This window comes from Giraffa tippelskirchi, chromosome X, assembly GCF_054371585.1.
Source record: "Giraffa tippelskirchi isolate mGirTip1 chromosome X, T2T-mGirTip1v1.2.pri, whole genome shotgun sequence".
Lineage (NCBI taxonomy): Eukaryota > Metazoa > Chordata > Mammalia > Artiodactyla > Giraffidae > Giraffa > Giraffa tippelskirchi.
The window spans coordinates 77,343,035-77,363,273 of NC_137289.1; the positions used below are offsets into that span (position 1 = coordinate 77,343,035).

Genomic DNA, 20,239 nt, shown 5'->3' on the forward strand with positions numbered 1-20,239 from the left:
TGTCACAAAATCCCTGGCACAAAATTGTCCAGGTTAACTGAGAAGCTGGCTGCGTAGGGTCCTCAAAGGCAAATAGAAATTGACTTTCCTCCACCAAAGGCACTGAATAGAAGGCATCTTTCAAATCAATTACTGAGAAATATTTGGCTCGTTCAGGAATTTCAGACAATAGAGTATAAGGATTAGGCACCACAGGGTGTAAAAGAACTACAGCCTCATTTATTATTCATAAATCTTGAACTTGTCTCCATTTACCATTTGATTTCTTTATACCCAATATAGGAGTGTTGCATGGACTGTACTACTCCTTTATGTTTTCAATGATGGGTTTTAACCCTTTCTTAACCTCAGGTTTCAGTGGATACTGCTACTTATGTGGAAATAAGTGTGGGTCTTTGAGCTTGACAACTACAGGAATAGCATTTTGTGCTCGACCCACAGATTTTCCATCAGCCCGTACTCCAGGATTTACATTTTGTTCAATTAAAGGGAGAGAAAGGGAGGTCTCCATATTCATGAAAACAGAGGCATGGACCTTGCTCAGTATATCCCTCCCCAATAGGGGTGAGGAAGACTCTGGCACAATCAGAAACTCCTGTGAAAATAGCACAGAGTGTCAGTTATAGCTTAAAGAACAACTGAAGTAATACCTTTTGGCTCATCCAGACAGTCCCATTATGGAAGCGGATTGGGAAGAAAGTGGGCCAGGGGCTTCAGTAAGCACAGAGTAAGTTGCCCCTGTATCTAAAAGGAAATCGATGGATTGGCCCCCCACAGTTATTAATACCCGTGGTTCCTCAGGTGTAATTAAGACAGGAGCTTGTGTGGGGACCCCTGGGCACCACCAGTCCTGATTGTCTTGAGAGTATGACCCCTGAAACCTATGCCTCTGGGGGCAGTCTCTCTTCCAGTGTGGTCCTTTGCAGACCAGACATGGAGCCGGGGAAGGCTTGGATGCCTGAGGGCAATCACGCTTAAGGTGCCCCTCTTTTCCACAGTAATAGCAAGCCCATCCTTTTTCACCTGGGTCCTTCTGGACATTTTTCTCAGGCTGTTTAAGAACAGTTTTCATAGCCATTGTGAAGGCTTCCGCCTGTTCCTTTGTCTTTTCCTGCCTTTCTTTCTTTTCCTCATATTCCCTACCATAATAGACTGTCTGAGCCAGTTGTAACAGACTGTCTAAAGTCTGCTTAGGTCCATACACCCGTTTTAATAGCTTACGGAGGATATCTGGAGCCGACTGAGTGAGGAATCTATCTTTGAAGATCACTTTTTGCTCTTCACTTTCAGGATCAATCTCATTGAATCTGTGAAGGGCTTCTCTCAGTCTATCGAGGAATTTACCAGGAGCTTCCTTCTCCTCCTATTCTGTTTGTCAATTTGCTATAGTTTAAAGGCTTAGCACGCACCTGTCCGAGTCCGTCAAGAACACATCTGACAAAATGACTCTGATCCCATTTTCCTTTAGCTGTGTTGTAGTCCCAATCTGGTTCTGTAATTGGGACCGCCTGATTCCCAGTGGGGAGGGTGGTTATCTCGTCCTCCCTCTTCCCTACTGATTTGTTACCAAGCCATTCATCTCCGTAAGCAACCGCTTTTTCCAAAATTTGACTCTTCGAGTCGGGAGTCAGCGTTTGTCCCAAGATATACATCACATCCTTCCAAGTAAGGTCATAAAGCAGAATAACACCTTTAAAAACTCTAATATATTTTTCTGGGTCCTCTAAATAGTCTCCCAGATCCTCTTTCTTTGTATTTCTTGATAAAAAAAAAGGGGTTGTTAACTCTCATTGACTGATTATTTCTCCCAGTGGGTGCTTCATGGAGAGGCAACAGCTTGTGTGGCTGTTCCTCAGTCTCTCTGGCTGCTCTGCACATATGATCCCAGGGATAGATTGGAGAAACCTGCTTTTCTTTATCTCTTTGCCTCCTGTCCTCCATCTCGTCTAGCAAAGTAGGAGGACAGGAGGGAGCTGAAGGAGTCACATCCGAATCTATACCCTTAGGACACAAGTCTGGCATATTTCACAGAGAGACAAAGGGCAACACATATGATACTTCTACCCATTTCCCTGGTTTTCTACAGAACTGGTCTAATTGTAAAACAGTATTATACTTAAGAGACCCTCCAACTGGCCACCATTCGCCGTCCTCAGGTGGGTACCACGGCCATGCCGTATCACATAGGAAGACCAGGTGTGTCTTCTTTAAGCCCTGACCAGGTGTGTCTTCTTTAAGCCCTGGGGATCAAATCTATCCCAGTTTTTCAGGATACAGTTTAAAGGAGTGAGGCTGGAATTGTTAGCTCCCATCTCTAAGAGAGAAAAAAAAAAGACCACCACCATCTTTCTACCGGAGGCATCCCTCCTTGCTCTAGATGGGGGTGTAGACAGATTTTACACCAAAGCTTTTCTTTCCTGGTCGGACTTAATCTGTCCCTTACCGACGCAGGTGCCGTATTCATCCCTCCCGGTTCTACCACCGAGACGGGGTGGGAATGCACCAGGGGTAGACCTGATGGCATCCTTAACTGACGTCCAGCTCTTCACCATTACCTTTGATACCACCCGGGGTGCAATCAGAGTAACCTTCTGAAATGCCTCCCAGGCTAAGACCTCTGGGGGTACTGTTCATCACCTGAGCGCCTGTGCATGACCCTGAGTATATTTCTGACCACAATAAGACTGATACGAACATAAAACTGAGATGTTCCTTCCAAGCATCACCACACCAGTATGAGTCTCCTCTCATCCACTAAGAGCCAGTGCTACCAAAGGAAAAAACCCAATTGTAGTTCCAATCTCAGTAACCTTTAACCTCAGAGATGCTCTTGGAGCTAGAGCTCCATCTAACTTACAAACTTTCGATTCCTAGCGAGGTTAGGCGCTTCCTGACTACCAATTCAAGTTTGAGACCTAAGTCATAGTACACAGTAACAGCATAGATCACAAGTCCCTTGAAGGTCTGTGATCCGATATATTAGGTTAGTATTTCTGATTTCCAAGGAGTTATTAAATGGTCAACGGAGAAGGCAATGGCACCCCACTCCAGTACTCTTGCCTGGAAAATCCCATGGATGGAGGAGCCTGGTGGGCTACAGTCCATGGGGTCACTATGAGTCGGACGACTGAGCGACTTCACTTTCACTTTTCCCTTTCATGCACTGGAAAAGGAAACGGCAACCCACTCCAGTATTCTTGCCTGGAGAATCCCAGGGACGGCGGAGCCTGGTGGGCTGCTGTCTATGGGGTCGCACAAAGTCGGACACGACTGAAGCGACTTAGCAGCAGCAGCAGCAGCAGCATTAAATGGTCAAAGAGACCGAAAAGTTTGACCGAGAAAGGAGAGTTTGGTCCACATGCTTTGTCCATTTCTAGTCGGTCCCCAAAGGAGACATTGGGTGCCTCTTGGCATCGGTAGGTTGGTATAAACCCCCGACAGGTTTCTGCCATAAGCCATATGAGGTCACCATGGAACCGCAGAGCAGGGCTCCTCACTTGCTCTGCGCAGGGCGTGTCATTCATTCACACAAGCACACCGTAGAGTTAGTAAAGTACAGCAGACAACGTGTTCAGTAGGAGGACAAAGAACTAGAACTCCAAGCATCCATACCTTGTCCTGAAGAATCCTGGATGAGCCCCAAGATGAAAGGTTGTTGTGGAACCACGAAGAGACACCGGGATTCTTGGCCTCCGGAGGAGAAGAATTCAATCTGGGGCCAGAGACGAGGCTTGATCGCTCAGAGCTTTTGTGTAATAAAGTTTTATTAAAGTATAAAGGAGATAGAGAAAGTTTCTGACAGGCATCAGAAGGGAGCAGAAAGAGTACCCACTTGCTAGTGTTAGCAATAGAATTTTATACTCTCTAACTAGTTATTACACTGAATCAAAAAAAAATGTCTGGAGGTTGTAAAGACCTCACTAGACCTACTCCCATAATTTACAATTTAAGATAACAAGATTAGCCAGAAGGTTTTTTCCAGCGACTGTCCTCAAGCAAGATATATTATTGTTGTATAATCCTAGGGAATGTAAAGGGAGAAAAAAGTTTGTCCTTTCTTCTTCCTTGAGAATTCCAGACCCCTCGCTCCTTGGGGACCCCTAGACTTCTTATCAACCTGCCTGGGAAATGACTCTCTCAAGAGTAGAGGGTAGTTAAACACAGAATTTTAGTATCACGTAATTGGTGTCACAGAAGTATAAAGCAAAAAAATCATACTTCATCTTTTCCTGAATCACATGTGATATATAATACTTGAATGCTGAGGTGCATATTGGGGTTTTCCATTTTCTGGGTTACATTCAAGTGATTTAATCAAGAAAACACATTTTATATTCTTTTTTTATTTAATTTTTAGTTTTTAAACTTTTTATTTTGTATTGGTGTGTAGCCAATTAGCAATCATATAATAGTTTCAGGTGAACAGTGAAGGGATTCAGCCATACATACCCATATATGCTTTCTCCCCCAAACGCCCTTCTATCCAGGCTGCCACATAACAGTGAGCAGAGTTCCATGCACTATGTAGTAGGTTCTTGCTGGTTATCCTTTTTAAATATAGCAGTGTGCATATATCCATCCCAAACTCCCTAACTATCCCTTCCCCCATTTTTCTCTCAGCAACCATAAGTTTGTTCTCTAAGCCTGTGACTCTCTTTCTGTTTTGTAAGTAAGTTCATTTGTATTATTTCTTTTAGATTCCACATATAAGCGATGTCATATGATGTTTCTACTTCTCTGTCTGACTTACTTCACTCAATGTGACACTCTCTAGGTCCATCCATGTTGCTGAAAATGACATTATTTCATTTTTTTAATGGCCAAGTAATATTACATAGTATATATGTACCACATCTTCTTTATCCATTCCTCTGTCAGTGGACATTAGGTTGATTCCTTGTCTTGGCTATTGTAAACAGTGCTGCAGCGAATATTGGGGTGCATTATATCCTTTCAGATCATGCTTGTCTCTGGATCTATGCCCAGGAGACGGAGAAGGCAAGGGCACCCCACTCCAGTACTCTTGCCTGGAAAATCCCATGGACAGAGGAGCCTGGTAGGCTGCAGTCCATGGGGTCGCTAAGAGTCAGACATGACTGAGCGACTTCACTTTCACTTTTTACTTTCATGCATTGGAGAAGGAAATGGCAACCCACTCCAGTGTTCTTGCCCGGAGAATCCCAGGGACGGGGGAGCCTAGTGGGCTGCCATCTATGGGGTCGCACAGAGTCGGACACAACTGAAGCGACTTAGCAGCAGCAGCAGCAGCATGCCCAGGAGTGGGATTGCAGGGTCATATGGCAGCTTTACTTTAGTCTTTTAAGCAACCTCCATGCTGTTCTCTATGGCGACTGTACCAATTTACATTCCCACCAACAGTGTAGGAGGGTTTCCTTCTTACCACACCCTCTCCAGAATTTGTTGTTTGTGGATTTTTTGATGAGAGCCATTTTGATTGGTGAGAAGTGATATTTCATTGAAGTTTTGGTCTGAATTTCTCTAATAATTAGTGATGTTGAATATCTGTTCTTTGGCCATCTATAGGTCTTCTTTGGAGAAATGTCTATTTAGGTCTTCTGCCCATTTATTGATTAGGTTGTTTGCTGTGATGTTGTTGAGTATCATGAGCTTCCCCAGTCACTCAGTGGTAAAGAATCTGCCTGACAGTGCAGGAGATGCAGAAAACGTGGGTTCAATCCTGGAATCGGGAAGATTCCCTGGAGAAGGAAATGACAACCCACTTCAGTATCCTTGCTGTAAAATTCCATAGACAGAGGAGCCTGACAGGCTACCGTCCATGGGGTTGCAAAGAATCAGACACTGCTGATCATGCATGCATGCATGCAGGCACGTGTAATGAGCTGTTTGTAAATTTTGGAAACTAATACTTTTTCAGTCACATCACTTGAAAAGATTTTTTCTTAATCTGTGGTTGTCTTTTTCTTTATTGTTTCCTTTGCTGTGCAAAAGCTTTTGAGTTTAAGAATGTGCTAGTATTTTATTTTTGTTTTTATTTTCATTACTCTTGGAAGTTGTTATTCTTGGAAACTATCAAAAAAGATATTGCTGTGATTTATGTCAGAGAGTGTTCTTCCTGTGTTTTCTCTAGGAGTTTTTATAGTGTTTGGTCTCACATTTAGTTCTTTAATCCATTTCAGGTTTATTTTTATGAGTGGTGTTAAAGAATGATCTAATTTCATTTTTTAAACATGTAGCTGTCCTATTTTCCCAGCATCATTTGTTCAGGGGACCACTTTCCAACATTATGTAGTCTTCCCTCCTTTGTCACAGATTAATTAAGCATAGGTTCACGGGCTTATTTCTGGGTTTTCTATCCTGTTCCACTGATTTATTTTTGATCTATTCTATTTTTGTGCCAGTACCATACAGTTTGGATGACTGTAGCTTTGTAGTATAGTCTGAAGTCAGGGAGTCGGGTTCCTCCAACTCCATTTTTTTTTCTCAAGATTGCTTTGGCTATTTGGTGTCTTTTGCGTCTCCTTACAAGTTATGAGATTTTTTTTTCTAGTTCTGTAAAAAATGCCATTGGTAATTTGATAAGGATTGCATTGAATCTGTGGATTGTCTTGGGTGGTATAGTCATTTTGACAATATTGATTCTTCCAATCTACAAAAACAATATATCTTTTTGTCTTTCTGTGTCTTCTTTGATTTCTTTCATCAGCATTTGTTTTTGGCATACAGGTACTTTGTCTCCTTAGGTAGGTTTATTCCAAAGTATTTTATTCTTTTTGATGTGATGACAAATGGAATTGTTTGTTGAATTTCTCTTTCTGATCTTTCATTGTCAGTGTATAGAAATGCAAGATTTCTGTGTGTAATTTTGCAACCTTCAACTTTACCAGGTTCATTAATGAGTTCTACTAATTTTCTGGTGGCATCTGCAAAGAGTGGCAGTTTAAATTCTTTTCATATTTAGATTCACTTTACTTCTTTTTATTATCTGATTGCTATAGCTAGGACTTCCAAAACTATGCTGAAGAGAAGTGGCAAGTGTGGACATCCTTGTCTGTTCCTGATCTTAGTGGAAATGCTTCCAGCTTTTCACTATGGAGTATGATGTTAAATGTAGGCTTGTTGTATATTGCCTTTATTTTGTTGAGGTATATTTTCTCTTTGCCCGCTTTCTGGAGAGTTTTTGTCATAAATGTGTGCTGAATTTTGTCAGGAGTATTTTCTGCATCTATTGAAATGATCATATGGTTTTTATTCTTTAATTTATTGATGTGATATATCACATTGATTGATTTGCTGATACTGAAAATCCTTGAATCCCTAGGATGAATCCTACTTGATCACAGTGCATGATCTTTTAAATGTATTGTTGGATTTGGATTGCTAATATTTTGTTGAGCATTTTTGCATCTATGTGCATCAGTGATGTTGGCCTGAAATGTTTATTTTTTGTGGTATCTTTGTCTGGTTTTAGTGTCAAAGTGATGTTGGCCTCATAGAATGAGTTTGAAAGTTTCCCTTCCTCTGTAATTTTTTTAGAATAATTTCAGAAGGCTAGGTATTTACTTTTCTGTATATATTTGATAGAATTTGCCTGTGATGCCGTCAGGTCCTGGACTTCTGCTTGATGGGAGTTTTCAAAATTACAATTTCAATTTAAGTGCTTGTGATTTGTCAGTTCATATTTTACATTTCTTCCTGGTTTAGTCTTGGGAGACTGTACCTTTCTAAACATTTGTCTGTTTCTTCCAGAGTGTCCAATTACTTGGCATTCAGTTGCTCATAGCAGTCTCAGGTGATCCTCTGTATTTCTGTGGATTCATTTGTAAATTCTTTTTCAATTCTATTTTTACTGACTTGAGTCCTCTCCTTTATTATTATTTTTTGCTTGAAGAGTCTAGCTAAACGTTTATTGATTTTGTTTAACTTTTCAAAGAACCAGCTTTTGGTTCCATTGATCTTTGCAATTGTTTCTTTGTCTCTATTTCAATTATTTCTGCTCTGATCTTTGTAACTTCTTTCCTTTTAAGAACTTTAGGTTCTGTTTTTTCTTCTTTCTCAAGTTGTTTTAGGTGTAAGGTTAGGTTTTTTATTTGAGATATTTCTTGATTCTTCAAGTAAGACTGTATTGCTATAAACTCTCCTCTTAGAACTGCTTTTGCTGTATCCCATAGGTTTTCGACAATTGTGCCCTTGTTTTCCTTTGTCTCTAGGTACTTATTGTTTTCCTTTTTGATTTCTTCAATGATGCGTTGGTTGATTAATATTAATAGCATATTGTATAGCCACCACGTGTTTCTGTTTCTTACAGTTATTTTTTCTTGTAGTTTATTTTTGTTATTAATTTAATTATTTTAATTGGAGGCTAATTGCATTACAATATTGCAGTGATTTTACCATACATTGACATGAATCAGCCATGGGTGTACATATGTTCCCCATCCTGAAACCCCTCCAACCTCCCTCCCCATGCCATCCCTCAGAGTCATCCCAGTGCACCAGACCTGATCATCCTGTCTCATGCATCAAACCTGGACTGGCGATCTGTTTCACATATGTTAATATACAAGTTTCAATGCTATTCTCTCAAATCATCCCACCCTCGCCTTCTCCCACAGAGTCCAAAAGATTGTTATATACATCTGTGTCTCTTTTGCTGTCTCACATATAGGGTCATTGTTACCATCTTTCTAAATTTCATATATATATATGTGTGTGTGTTAGTACACTGTATTGGTGTTTTTCTTTCTGACTTACTTCACTGAGTATAACAGGTTCCAGTTTCATCCACCTCATTAGAACTGATTCAAATGTATTCTTTTAATGGCAGAGTAATATTCCACTGTGTATATGTACCACAGCATTCTTATCCATTCATCTGCTGATGGACATCTAGGTTGCTTCCATGTCTTGGCTATTATAAACAGTGCTGTGGTGAACATTGGGGTACACGTGTATCTTTCAATTCTGGTTTCCTTGGTGTGTATTCCCAGCAGTGGGATTGCTGGGTCATATGGAAGTTCTAATTCCAGTTTTTTTAAGGAATTTCCACACTGTTCTCCACAGTGGCTGTACTAGTTTGCCTTCCCACCAACAGTGTAAGAGGATTCCTTTTTCTCCATACCCTCTTCAGCATTTATTGTTTGTAGAATTTTGGATAGGGTCATTCTGACTGGTGTGAGATGGTACCTCATTGTGATTTTGATTTGCAATTCTCTGATAATGAGTGATGTCGAGCATCTTCTCACGTGTTTGTTAGCCATCTGTATGTCTTCTTTGGAGAAATGTCTGTGTAATTCTTTGGCCCATTTTTTTGATTGGGTCACTTATTTTTCTGGAATTGAGCTGCAGGTGCTGCTTGTATATTTTTGAGATTAATTCTTAGTCAGTTGCTTCTTTTGCTATTCAGTTCAGTTCAGTTCAGTCACTCACTTGTGTCCGACCCTTTGCGACCCCGTGAACCACAGCACGCCAGGCCTCCCTGTCCATCAACAACTCCCTGAGCTCAGCCAAACCCATGTCCATCGAGTTGGCGATGCAATCCAGCCATCTCATCCTCTGTCGTCCTCTTCTCCTCCTGCCTTCAATCTTTCCCAGCATCAGGGCCTTTTACAATGAGTCAGCTCTTCCCATCAGGTGGCCAAAGTATTGGTGCTTCAGCTTCAACATGAGTCCTTCCAATGAGCACCCAGGATTGATCTCCTTTAGGATGGACTGGTTGGATCTTCTTGCAGTCCAAGGGACTCTCAAGGGTCTTCTCCAACACCACAGTTCAAAAGCATCAATTCTTTGGGGCTCTGCTTTCTTTATAGTCCAACTCTCACATCCATACATGACTACTGGAAAAACCATAGCCTTGACTAGACGGACTTTGTTGGCAAATAATGTCTCTGCTTTTTAATATGCTGTCTAGGTTGGTCATAACTTTCTTTCCAAGGAGTAAGTGTCTTTTAATGTCATGGCTGCAATCACCATCTGCAGTGATTTTGGAGCCCAGAAAAATAAAGTCAGCCACTGTTTCCAATGTTTCCCCATCTATCTGCCATGAAGTGATGGGACCGAATGCCATGATCTTAGTTTTCTGACTGTTGAGCTTTAAGCCACCTTTTTCACTCACCTCTTTCACTTTCATCAAGAGGCTCTTTATTTCTTCTTCACTTTCTGCCATAAGGGTGGTGTCATCTGCATATCTGAGGTTATTGATATTTCTCCTGGTAATCTTGATTCCAGCTTATGCTTCCTCCAGCCCAGCGTTTCTCATGATATACTCTGCATATAAGTTAAATAAACAGGGTGACAATATACAGCCTTGACGTACTCCTTTTCCTATTTGGAGCCAGTCTGCTGTTCCATGTCCAGTTCTAACTGTTGCTTCCTGACCTGCATACAGGTTTCTCAAGAGGCAGGTCAAGTGGTCTGGTATTCCAATCTCTTTCAGAATTTTGCACAGATAATTGTGATCCACACAGTCAAAGCTTTGGCATAGTCAATACAGTAGAAATAGATTTTTTTCTGGTACTCTCTTGCTTTTTCGATGATCCAGTGGATGTTGGCAATTTGATCTCTGGTTCCTCTGCCTTTTCTAAAACCAACTTGAACATCTGGAATTTCATGATTCACATATTTCTGAAGCCTGGCTTGGTGAATTTTAAGCATTACTTTACTACTGTGTGAGAATAGTGCAATTGTGCGGTAGTTTGAGCATTCTTTGGCATTGCCTTTGTTTGGGATTGGAGTGAAAACTGACCATTTCCAGTCCTGTGACCACTGCTGAGTTTTCCAAACTTGCTGGCATATTGAGTGCAGCACTTGCACAGCGTCATCTTTCAGGGTTTGAAATAGCTCAACTGGAATTCCATCACCTCCACTAGCTTTGTTTGTAGTGATGCTTCCTAAGGCCCACTTAACTTCACATTTCAGGATGTCTGGCTCTAGGTGAGTGATCACACCATCATGATTGTCTGGGTCGTGAAGAACTTTTTTGTACAATTCTGTGTATTCTTGCCACCTCTTCTTAATATCTTCTGCTTTTGTAAGGTCCCTACTATTTCTGTCCTTTACCGAGCCCATCTTTGCATGAAGTGTTCCCTTGGTATCTCTAATTTTCTTGAAGAGATCTCTAGTCTTTCCCATTCTATTGTTTTCCTCTATTTCTTTGCATTGATAGCTGAAGAAGGCTTTCTTATCTCTCCTTGGTATTCTTTGGATATCCGCATTCAAATGAGGATATCTTTCCTTTTCTCCTTTGCTTTTCGCTTACCATCTTTTCACAGCTATTCGTAAAGCTTCCTCATACAGCCATTTTGCTTGTTTGCATTTCTTTTTCTTGGGGATGGCCTTGATTCCCTTTGCTATTATTTTCTCCCATTCTGAAGGCTGTCTTTTCACCTTGATTAAAGTTTCCTTCGTAGTGCAAAAGCTTTTAAGTTTAATTAGGTCGCATTTGTTTATTTTTGCTTTTATTTCCATTACTCTGGGAGGTGGGCCTTAGAGGATCCTGCTGTGGTTTATGTCGGAGAGGGTTTTGCCTATGTTTTCCTCTAGGGGTTATATAGTTTATGGTCTTACATTTAGATCTTTAATCCATTTTGAGTTTATTCTGTGTATGGTGTTAGAAAGTGTTCTAGTTTCATTATTTACAAGTGGTTGTCCAGTTTCCCCATCACCACTTGTTAAAGCAATTGTCTTTTCTCCATTGTATATTCTTGCCTCCTTTGTCAAAGATAAGGTTTCCATAGGTGGGTGGCTTTATCTCTGGGGTTTCTATTTTGTTTCATTGATCTATATTTCTGTCTTTGTGACAGTACCATACTGTCTTGATGTGTGTGGTTTTGTAGTAGAGCTGGCAGGTTGATTCCTCCAGTTCCATTCTTCTTTCTCAAGATTGCTTTTGCTATTTGAGGTTTTTTATATTTCCATCCAAATTTTGAAATTATTTGTTCTAGTTCTGTGAAAAATACCGTTGGTAGCATTATAGGAATTGCAATGAATATATAGATTGCTCTGGGTAGTATACTCATTTTCACTATATTGATTCTTCCAATCCATGAACATGGTATAATTCTCCATCTATTTGTGTCCTCTTTGATTTCTTTCATCAGTGTTTTATAGTTTTCTATATATAGGTGTTTTGTTTCTTTAGCTAGACTTATTCTTAAATATTCTTATTCTTTTTGTTGCGATGGTGAATGTAATTATTTCCTTAATTTCTCTTTCTGTTTTCTCATTGTTAGTGTATAGGAATGCAAGGGATTTCTGTGTGTTGATTTTATATCCTTCAACTTTCCTATATTCACTGATTAGCTCTAGTAATTTTCTAGTGGACTCTTTAGGGTTTTCTATGTAGAGGATCATGCCATCTGCCAATGTGAGAGTTTTACTTCTTCTTTCCTAATCTGGATTCCTTTTATTTCTTTTTCTTCTCTGATTGCTGTGACTAAAAGTTCTAAAACTATATTGAATTGTAGTGGTGAGAGTGGGCACCCTTGTCTTGTTCCTGATTTTAGGGAAAATGCTTTCAATTTTTCACCATTGAGGATAATGTTTGCAGTGGGTTTTATTATGTTGAGGTATGTTCCTTCTATTCCTGCTCTGGAGGGTTTTTTATCATAAACGGATGTTGAATTTTGTCAAAAGGCTTTCTCTGCATCTATTGAGATAATCATATTGTTTTTATCTTTCAATTTGTTAATGTGGTATATTACATTGATTGATTTTTAAAATTAAAGAATCCTTGCATTTCTGGGATAAAGCCCACTTGGTCATGATATATGATCTTTTTAATATGTTGTTGGATTCTGTTTGCTAGGATTTTGTTAAGGATTTTTACAGCTATGTTCATCAGTGATATTGGCCTGTAGTTTTCTTTTTTCGTGGCATCTTTTTCTGCTTTTGGTATTAGCATGATGGTGGCCTCATTGAATGGATTGGAAGTTTAGCTTCCTCTGCAATTTTCTGGAAGAGTTTGAGTAGGATAGGTGTTAGCTCTACTCAATTTTTTGTAGAATTCAGTTGTGAAGCCATCTGGTCCTGGGCTTTTGTTTGCTGGTAGATTTCTGATTACAGGTTCGATTTCCAAGCTTGTGATGGGTCTGTTAAGATTGTCTATTTCTTCCTGGTTCAGTTTTGGAAAGTTATATTTTTCTAATAATTTGTCCATTTCTTCCAAGTTGTCCATTTTATTATCATATAGTTGCTGATAATAGTCTCTTATGATCCTTTGCATTTCTGTTTTGTCTTTGTGATTTCTCCATTTTCCTTTCCAATTTTGTTGATTTGATTCTTCTCCCTTTGTTTCTTGATGAGTCTGGCTAATGGTTTGTGTATTTTATTTATCTTTTCAAAGAACCAGCTTTTAGCTTTGTTGATTTTTGCTATGGTCTCTTTTGTTTCTTTTGCATTTATTTCTGCCCTAATTTTTAAGATTTCTTTCCTTCTACTAACACTGGGGTTCTTCATTTCTTCCTTTTCTAGTTGTGGTAAGTGTAGAGTTAGGTTATTTATTTGACTTTTTTCTTGTTCCCTAGGTAAGCTTGTATTGCTATGAACCTTCCAGTTAGCACTGTTTTTACTGAGTCCCATAGGTTTTGGATTGTTATGTTTTCATTTTCATTTGTTTCTATGCATATTTTGATTTCTTTTTTGATTTCTTCTGTGATTTGTTGGTTATTCAAAAGCGTGTTGCTTAGCCCCCATATGTTGGATTTTTTTAATAGTTTTTTTTCCCCCTGTAGTTGACATCTAATCTTACTGCATTGTGATCAGAAAAGAAGCTTGGAATGATTTCATTTTTTTTTTAATTTACCAAGGCTAGATTTACGGCCCAGGATGTGATCTATCCTGGGAAGGTTCCGTGTGCACTTGAGAAAAAGTGAAATTCCTTGTTTTGGGGTTAAATGTTCTATAGATATCAATTAGGGTTAACTGGTCCATTGTATCATTTAAAGTTTGTGTTTTCTTGCTAATTTTCTGTTTAGTTGACCTATCCGTAGGTGTGAGTGTGGTGTTAAAGTCTCCTACTATTATTGTGGGATTTTACTATTATTATTGTGGGATTTTACTAATAATTTTAATATTACTGTAAATTTCCCCTTCATACTTGTTAGCATTTCCCTTGCATGTTGTGGTGCTCCTATGTTGGGTGCATATATATTTATAACTGTTATATCTTCTTTTTGGATTGATCCTTTAATCATTATGTAGTGTCCTTATTTGTCTCTTTTCATGGTCTTAATTTCAAAGTCTATTTTATCTTATATGAGTATTGCTATTCCTGCTTTCTTTTGGTCTCCATTTGCATAAAATATCTTTTTCCAGCCCTTCGCTTTCAATCTGTTTGTGTCCCTTGTTTTGAGGTGGTCTCTTGTAGACAGCATATATAGGGGTCTTATTTTTGTATCCATTCAGCCAGTCTTTGTCTTTTGGTTGGGGCATTCAACCCATTTACATTTAAGGTAATTATTGATAAGTATGATCCCATTGCCATTTACTTTGTTGTTTTGGGTTTGAGTTTATATTCCTTTTCTGTGTTTCTGTCTTGAGAAGATCCTTTAACATTTGTTGAAGAGCTGGTTTGGTGGTGCTGAATTCTCTGAGCTTTTGCTTGTCTGTAAAGCTTTTGATTTCTCCTTCATATCTGAATGAGATCCTTGTTGGGTACAGTAATCTGGGTTGTAGGTTTTCCTTTGTCATCACTTTAAGTATGTCCTGCCATTCCCTTCTGGCAGAGTTTCAATAGAAGAGTTTCAATAGAAGAGTTCAGAAACTCTTCTGAAGAGTTTATATTGAAAGAACAGCTGTTATCCTTAGGGGAATCCCATTGTGTGGTATTTGTTGTTTTTCCCTTGCTGCCTTTAATATTTGTTCTTTGTGTTTGATCTTCATTAATTTGATTAATATGTGTCTTGGGGTGTTTCACTTTGGTTTTATCCTCTTTGGGACTCTCTGAGTTTCTTGGACTTGGGTGGCTATTTGCTTCCCCATTTCAGGGCAGTTTTCAACTATTATGTCCTCAAGTATTTTCCCATGGCCTTTCTTTTTGTCTTCTTCTTCTGGGACTCCTATGATTCGAATGTTGGGGGTGTTTGACATTGTCCTAGAGGTCTCTGAGGTCGTCCTCATTTCTTTTCATTCTTTTTTTCTTTTTTTCCTCTCTGCTTCATTTATTTCCACCATTCTGTCTTCCACCTCACTTATCCTATCTTGGTCTCAGTTATTCTACTGTTGGTGCCTTCCAGATTGCTTTTGATCTCAGTTATTGCATTATTCATTATTGATTGACTCTTTTTATTTCTCCTAGGTCCTTGTTAAACATTTCTTGCATCTTCTCAATCCTTGTCTCCAGACTGTTTATCTGTAACTTCATTTTGTTTTCAAGATTTTGGATCATTTTTGCTATCCTTATTCTGAATTCTCTTTCAGGTAGACTCCCTATCCTTTTGTTTGGTTTGGTGGGCATTTATCATGTTTCTTTACCTGCTGAATATTTCTCTGCCTTTTCATCTTGTTTAGATTGCTGTGTTGTGGTGGTCTTTCTGTATTCTGGCAGTTTGTGGTTCCTCTTTATTGTGGAGGTTCCTCCCTGAGCATGGGGTTGGACAAGTGGCTTGTCAAGGTTTCCTGGTTAGGGAAGCTTGTGTTGGTGTTCTGGTGGATGGAGCTGGATTTCTTCTCTCTGGAGTGCAATGAAGTGTCCAGTAGTGAGTTTTGAGATGTCTGTGGGTTTGGTGTGACTTTGGGCAGCCTGCATATTAAACCTCAGGGCTATGTTCCTGTGTTGCTGGAGAATTTGTGTGGTATGTCTTGCTCTGGAACTTGTTGACTCCTGGGTGGAGCTTGGTTTCAGTGTAGGTATGGAGGCTTTTGGATGAGCTCTTATCTATTAATGTTCCCTGGTGTCAGGAGTTCTTTGGTGTTCTCAGGTTTTGGATTTAAGCCTCCTGCCTCTGGTTTTCATTCTTATTCTTACAGTAGCCTCAAGACATCTCTTTTCATAGAGCACCAATGATAAAACATCTTCTTTCGAAGACAATAGGCTGCCTTTCTGGGTGCCTGGTGTCCTTTGCCAGTGTTCAGCAGTTGTTTTGTGGAATTTTCTCAACATTCAAATGAGCTTTCAATGAATTTGTGGGGGAGAAAGTGGTCCTCCCATCTTATTCCTCTACCGTCTTAGGACTGCCATCTTGTAGTTTATTTCTAATCTCATAACACTGTCATCAGAAAACATGCTTGATATGTTTTCAATTGTCTTTAATTTGCCGAAGTTTGCCTTGTGGTCCAGCATATGCTCATTCCTGGAGAATGTTCCGTGTGCACTTGAGAAGAATGCATAGTCTGCTGCTTTTGAGTGGAATGCTCTATAATTATCAATTAAGTCCATCCAGTCTAAAGTGTTTTAGGCCTGTGTTTCCTTATTAGTTTTCTGTGTGGATGATCTGTCCATTGATGAAAGCGAGGACTTGAAGTCTCCCACTGTTATTGTATTACTGTTGATGTCTCCCTTTATTCTTGTTTCTATTTACCTTACATTTTGAGGTGCTCCTATGTTGGATGTATATATATTTGTAAATTTTATATATTCTTGAGTTGAATACTTGATCATCATGTAGTGTCCTTCTTTGTCTCTATAAAGCTTTTTTTTTTAATCTATTTTGTCTAATATGAGTATTGCTACTCCAGCTTTCTTTTGATTTTCATTGGCATGGAATACCTTCTCCTATCCCCTTACTTTCAGTCTGTAAGTGTCCCTAGATCTGAGGTGGGTCTCGTGTTGACATCATATATATGTGTCTTGTTTTTGTATCCACCCAATTAGTCTATGTTTTTTGGTTGGTTGGTGCATTTAATCCGTTTACATTTAAGATAATTATTGATATGTATGATATTATTACCATTTTCTTAATTGTTTTGGGTTTATTTTTTGTAGGTTTTTGCCCTCTCTTGTGTTTCCTGCCTAAACAGGTTCCTTTGGCATTTGTTGTATAGCTGATTTGCTGGTGCTGAGTTATCTTAACTTTTGCTTGTCTGGAAAGCTTTTGGTTTCTCCATCAAATCTGAATGTGAGTCTTGTTGGGTAGAGTATTTTTGGTTGTAGGCTTTCCTCTTTCATCTTTTTATTTATTTATTTTTTTTATAAATTTATTTATTTTACTTGGGGGCTAATTACTTTACAATATTGTAATAGTTTTTGCCATACATTGACAAGAATCAGCCATGGGTTTACATGTGTTCCCCTTCCCGAACCCCCCACCCACCTCCCTCCCCCTCCCATCCCTCTGGATCATCCCACTGCCCCGGCCCCGAGCCCTTGTCACATGCATCGAACATGGAATGGTGCTCTGTTTCACATATGACAATACACATGTCTCAATGCCATTCTCCCAGAACGTCCCACCCTCACCTTCTCCCTCAGAGTCCATAAAATTGTTCCATGCATCTGTGTCTCTCATTCTGTCCCGCATATAGGGTTATCGTTACCATCTTTCAGATTCCATATATATGCATTAGTATACTGTATTGTTGTTTTTCTTTCTGGCTTACTTCACTCTGTATAATGGGCTCCAGTTTCATCCATCTCAGTAGAACCGGTTCAAATGTATTTTTTTTAATGGCTGAGTAATATTCCATTGTGTATATGTACCACAGCTTCCTTATCCATTCATCTGCTGATGGACATCTAGGTTGCTTCCATGTCCTGGCTATTGTAAACAGTGCTGCGATGAACATTGGGGTACACGCGTCTCTTTCAATTCTGGTTTCCTCGGTGTATATGCCTAGCAGTGGGATTGCTGGGTCATATGGCAGTTCTATTCCCAGTTTTTTAAGGAATCTCCACACTGTTCTCCATAGTGGCTGTACTAGTTTGCATTCCCACCAACAGTGTAAGAGGGTTCCCTTTTCTCCACACCCTCTCCAGCATTTATTGCTTGTAGACTTTTGGATAGCAGCCATTCTGACTGGTGTGAAATGATACCTCATTGTGGTTTTGATTTGCATTTCTCTAATAATGAGTGATGTTGAGCATCTTTTCATGTGTTTGTTAGCCATCTGTATGTCTTCTTTGGAGAAATGTCTGTTTAGTTCTTTGGCCCATTTTTTGATTGGGTCATTTATTTTTCGGGAATTCAGCTGCAGAAGTTGCTTGTATATTTTTGAGATTAATTGTTTGTCTGTTGCTTCATTTGCTATTATTTTCTCCCATTCTGAAGGCTGTCTTTTCACCTTGTTTATAGTTTCCTTTGTTGTGCAAAAGCTTTTAATTTTAATTAGGTCCCATTTGTTTATTTTTGCTTTTATTTCCAATATTCTGGGAGGTGGGAATATATCATGCCATTCCCTTCTGGCTTGTAGAGTTTCTGTTCAGAAATTATCTGATTACCTTCTGGCGGTTACCTTGTATATTATTTGTTGTTTTTCCCTTGTTACTTTTTATATTTTATCTTTGTCTTTAATTTTTGTCAGTTTGTTTACTATGTGTCTTGGTGTGTTCCTCTTTTGGCTTGTCCTGCCTGGGACTCTGCAATTCCTGGACTTGGTTGATTATTTCCTTTCCCATGTTAGGGAAATTTTCAGCTACTATCTCATCAAATATTTTCTCTGTCCTTTCTCTCTCTTTTCTCCTTCTGGGATCCCTAAAATGCAAATGTTGGTGTGTTTAATGTGATTCCAAAGGTCTCTTACTCTGTTTCCATTTATTTTCATTCTTTTCTTCTATATGCTATTTTGCAGCAGTGATTTCCACCATTCTGTCTTCCAGGTCACTTATCTGTTTTTCTGCCTTAATTATTCTGTTATTGATTCATTCCAGTACATTGTTTTTTTCTGTGTGTTTGTTCTTTAGTTCTTCTAGGTTTTGGTAACATTTCTTGCATCTTCTCCATTATTTTTCCAAGATCCTGGATAATCTTCACTATCATCGTTCTGAACTCTTTTTCTGGATGGTTGCCTATTTCCAGTTCATTTAGTTGTTTTTCTGGTGTTTTATCTTGTTCCTTCATCTGGGATATAATCTTCTGCCTTCTCATTCTGATTAACTTTACATGATTGTGATTTTCATTATGGAGGCTGTGAGACTGTAGTTCTTACTTCTTCTGTCTGCCCTCTAGTGAATTCACATTTTATATTCTTAAATGTATAAGGTCCATGTTTAAAGAAATTCAATCACCATGTTTATTATATATATAATTTGTTTCATATTAATTTTTGAGTTCAGTTCAATTCAGTTGCTCAGTCGTGTCTGACTCTTTGCGACCCCATGAACTGTAGCACGCCACGCCTCCCTGTCCATCACCAACTCCCGGAGTTTACCTAAAGTCATGTCCAATGAGTCGGTGATGCCATCTAACCATCTCATCCTCTGTCATCCCCTTCTCTTCCTGCCTTCAATCTTTCTCAACATCGAGATCTTTTCAAATGAGTCAGCTCTTCACAGCAGGTAGCCAAAATATTGGAGTTTCAGCTTCAACATCAGTCCTTCTGATGAACACCCAGGACTGATCTCCTTTAGGATGGACTGGTTGGATCTCCTTGCAGTCCAAGGGACTCTCAAGGGTCTTCTCCAACACCACAGTTCAAAAGCATCAATTCTTCAGCACTCAGCTTTCTTTATAGTCCAACTCTCACATCCATGCATGACTACTGGAAAAACCATAGCCTTGACTATACGGACCTTTGTTGACAAAGTAATGTCTCTGCTTTTTAATATGCTGCCTAGGTTGGTCATAACTTTCCTTCCTTTTGAGTAGTTACTAGTTTATGAGGGAGGTGTAACTCAGTTGGTTTAACATGTTTTCTCCAGCAACTTAACATAATAAGTTTTAAAACATCCTCAGTAATAGATAAAATTAGATATACATATATCCAGTTGAATATCTCTATTTTTTCAAAAGTATATTATATGACTATTTTAGCAGATTTACCTCCTTCATTGAGACTAGCAATCAGTTTATTTTGCAAACATTATATCTTATACCAAATATTAGTGATGGGATAGGAAAATATAACTTTTGAAGTATTTTTCTGTAGAAATTTTTAATTCTCAATTCACCATTTAAAAAATCAATTATTCAAACCTTCTTATGCCCTCAAGCATTTGAGTTAATTGCTATTATACTTTAATGGGATTTTAACTTGAGTAAAAGTTTTCCTTACAAGTATTATTTGGAGTTTATATAATTTTTAACCGGTTCTTAGCATACTGATGTATTTTTAAGTCAAAGTAAAGTGGCAAGTCTGATATCCAGGAACGGTAATCATTTACCTGGAA

General features: G+C 39.0%; 1 protein-coding gene across 6 annotated transcripts in view; it reads left to right on the forward strand.

The window, feature by feature from the left end:
• Positions 1-20,239, forward strand: part of HDX (highly divergent homeobox) — a 238,643-nt gene that overhangs the window by 79,728 nt on the left and 138,676 nt on the right. The gene's annotated exons all lie outside the window — the stretch shown is intronic.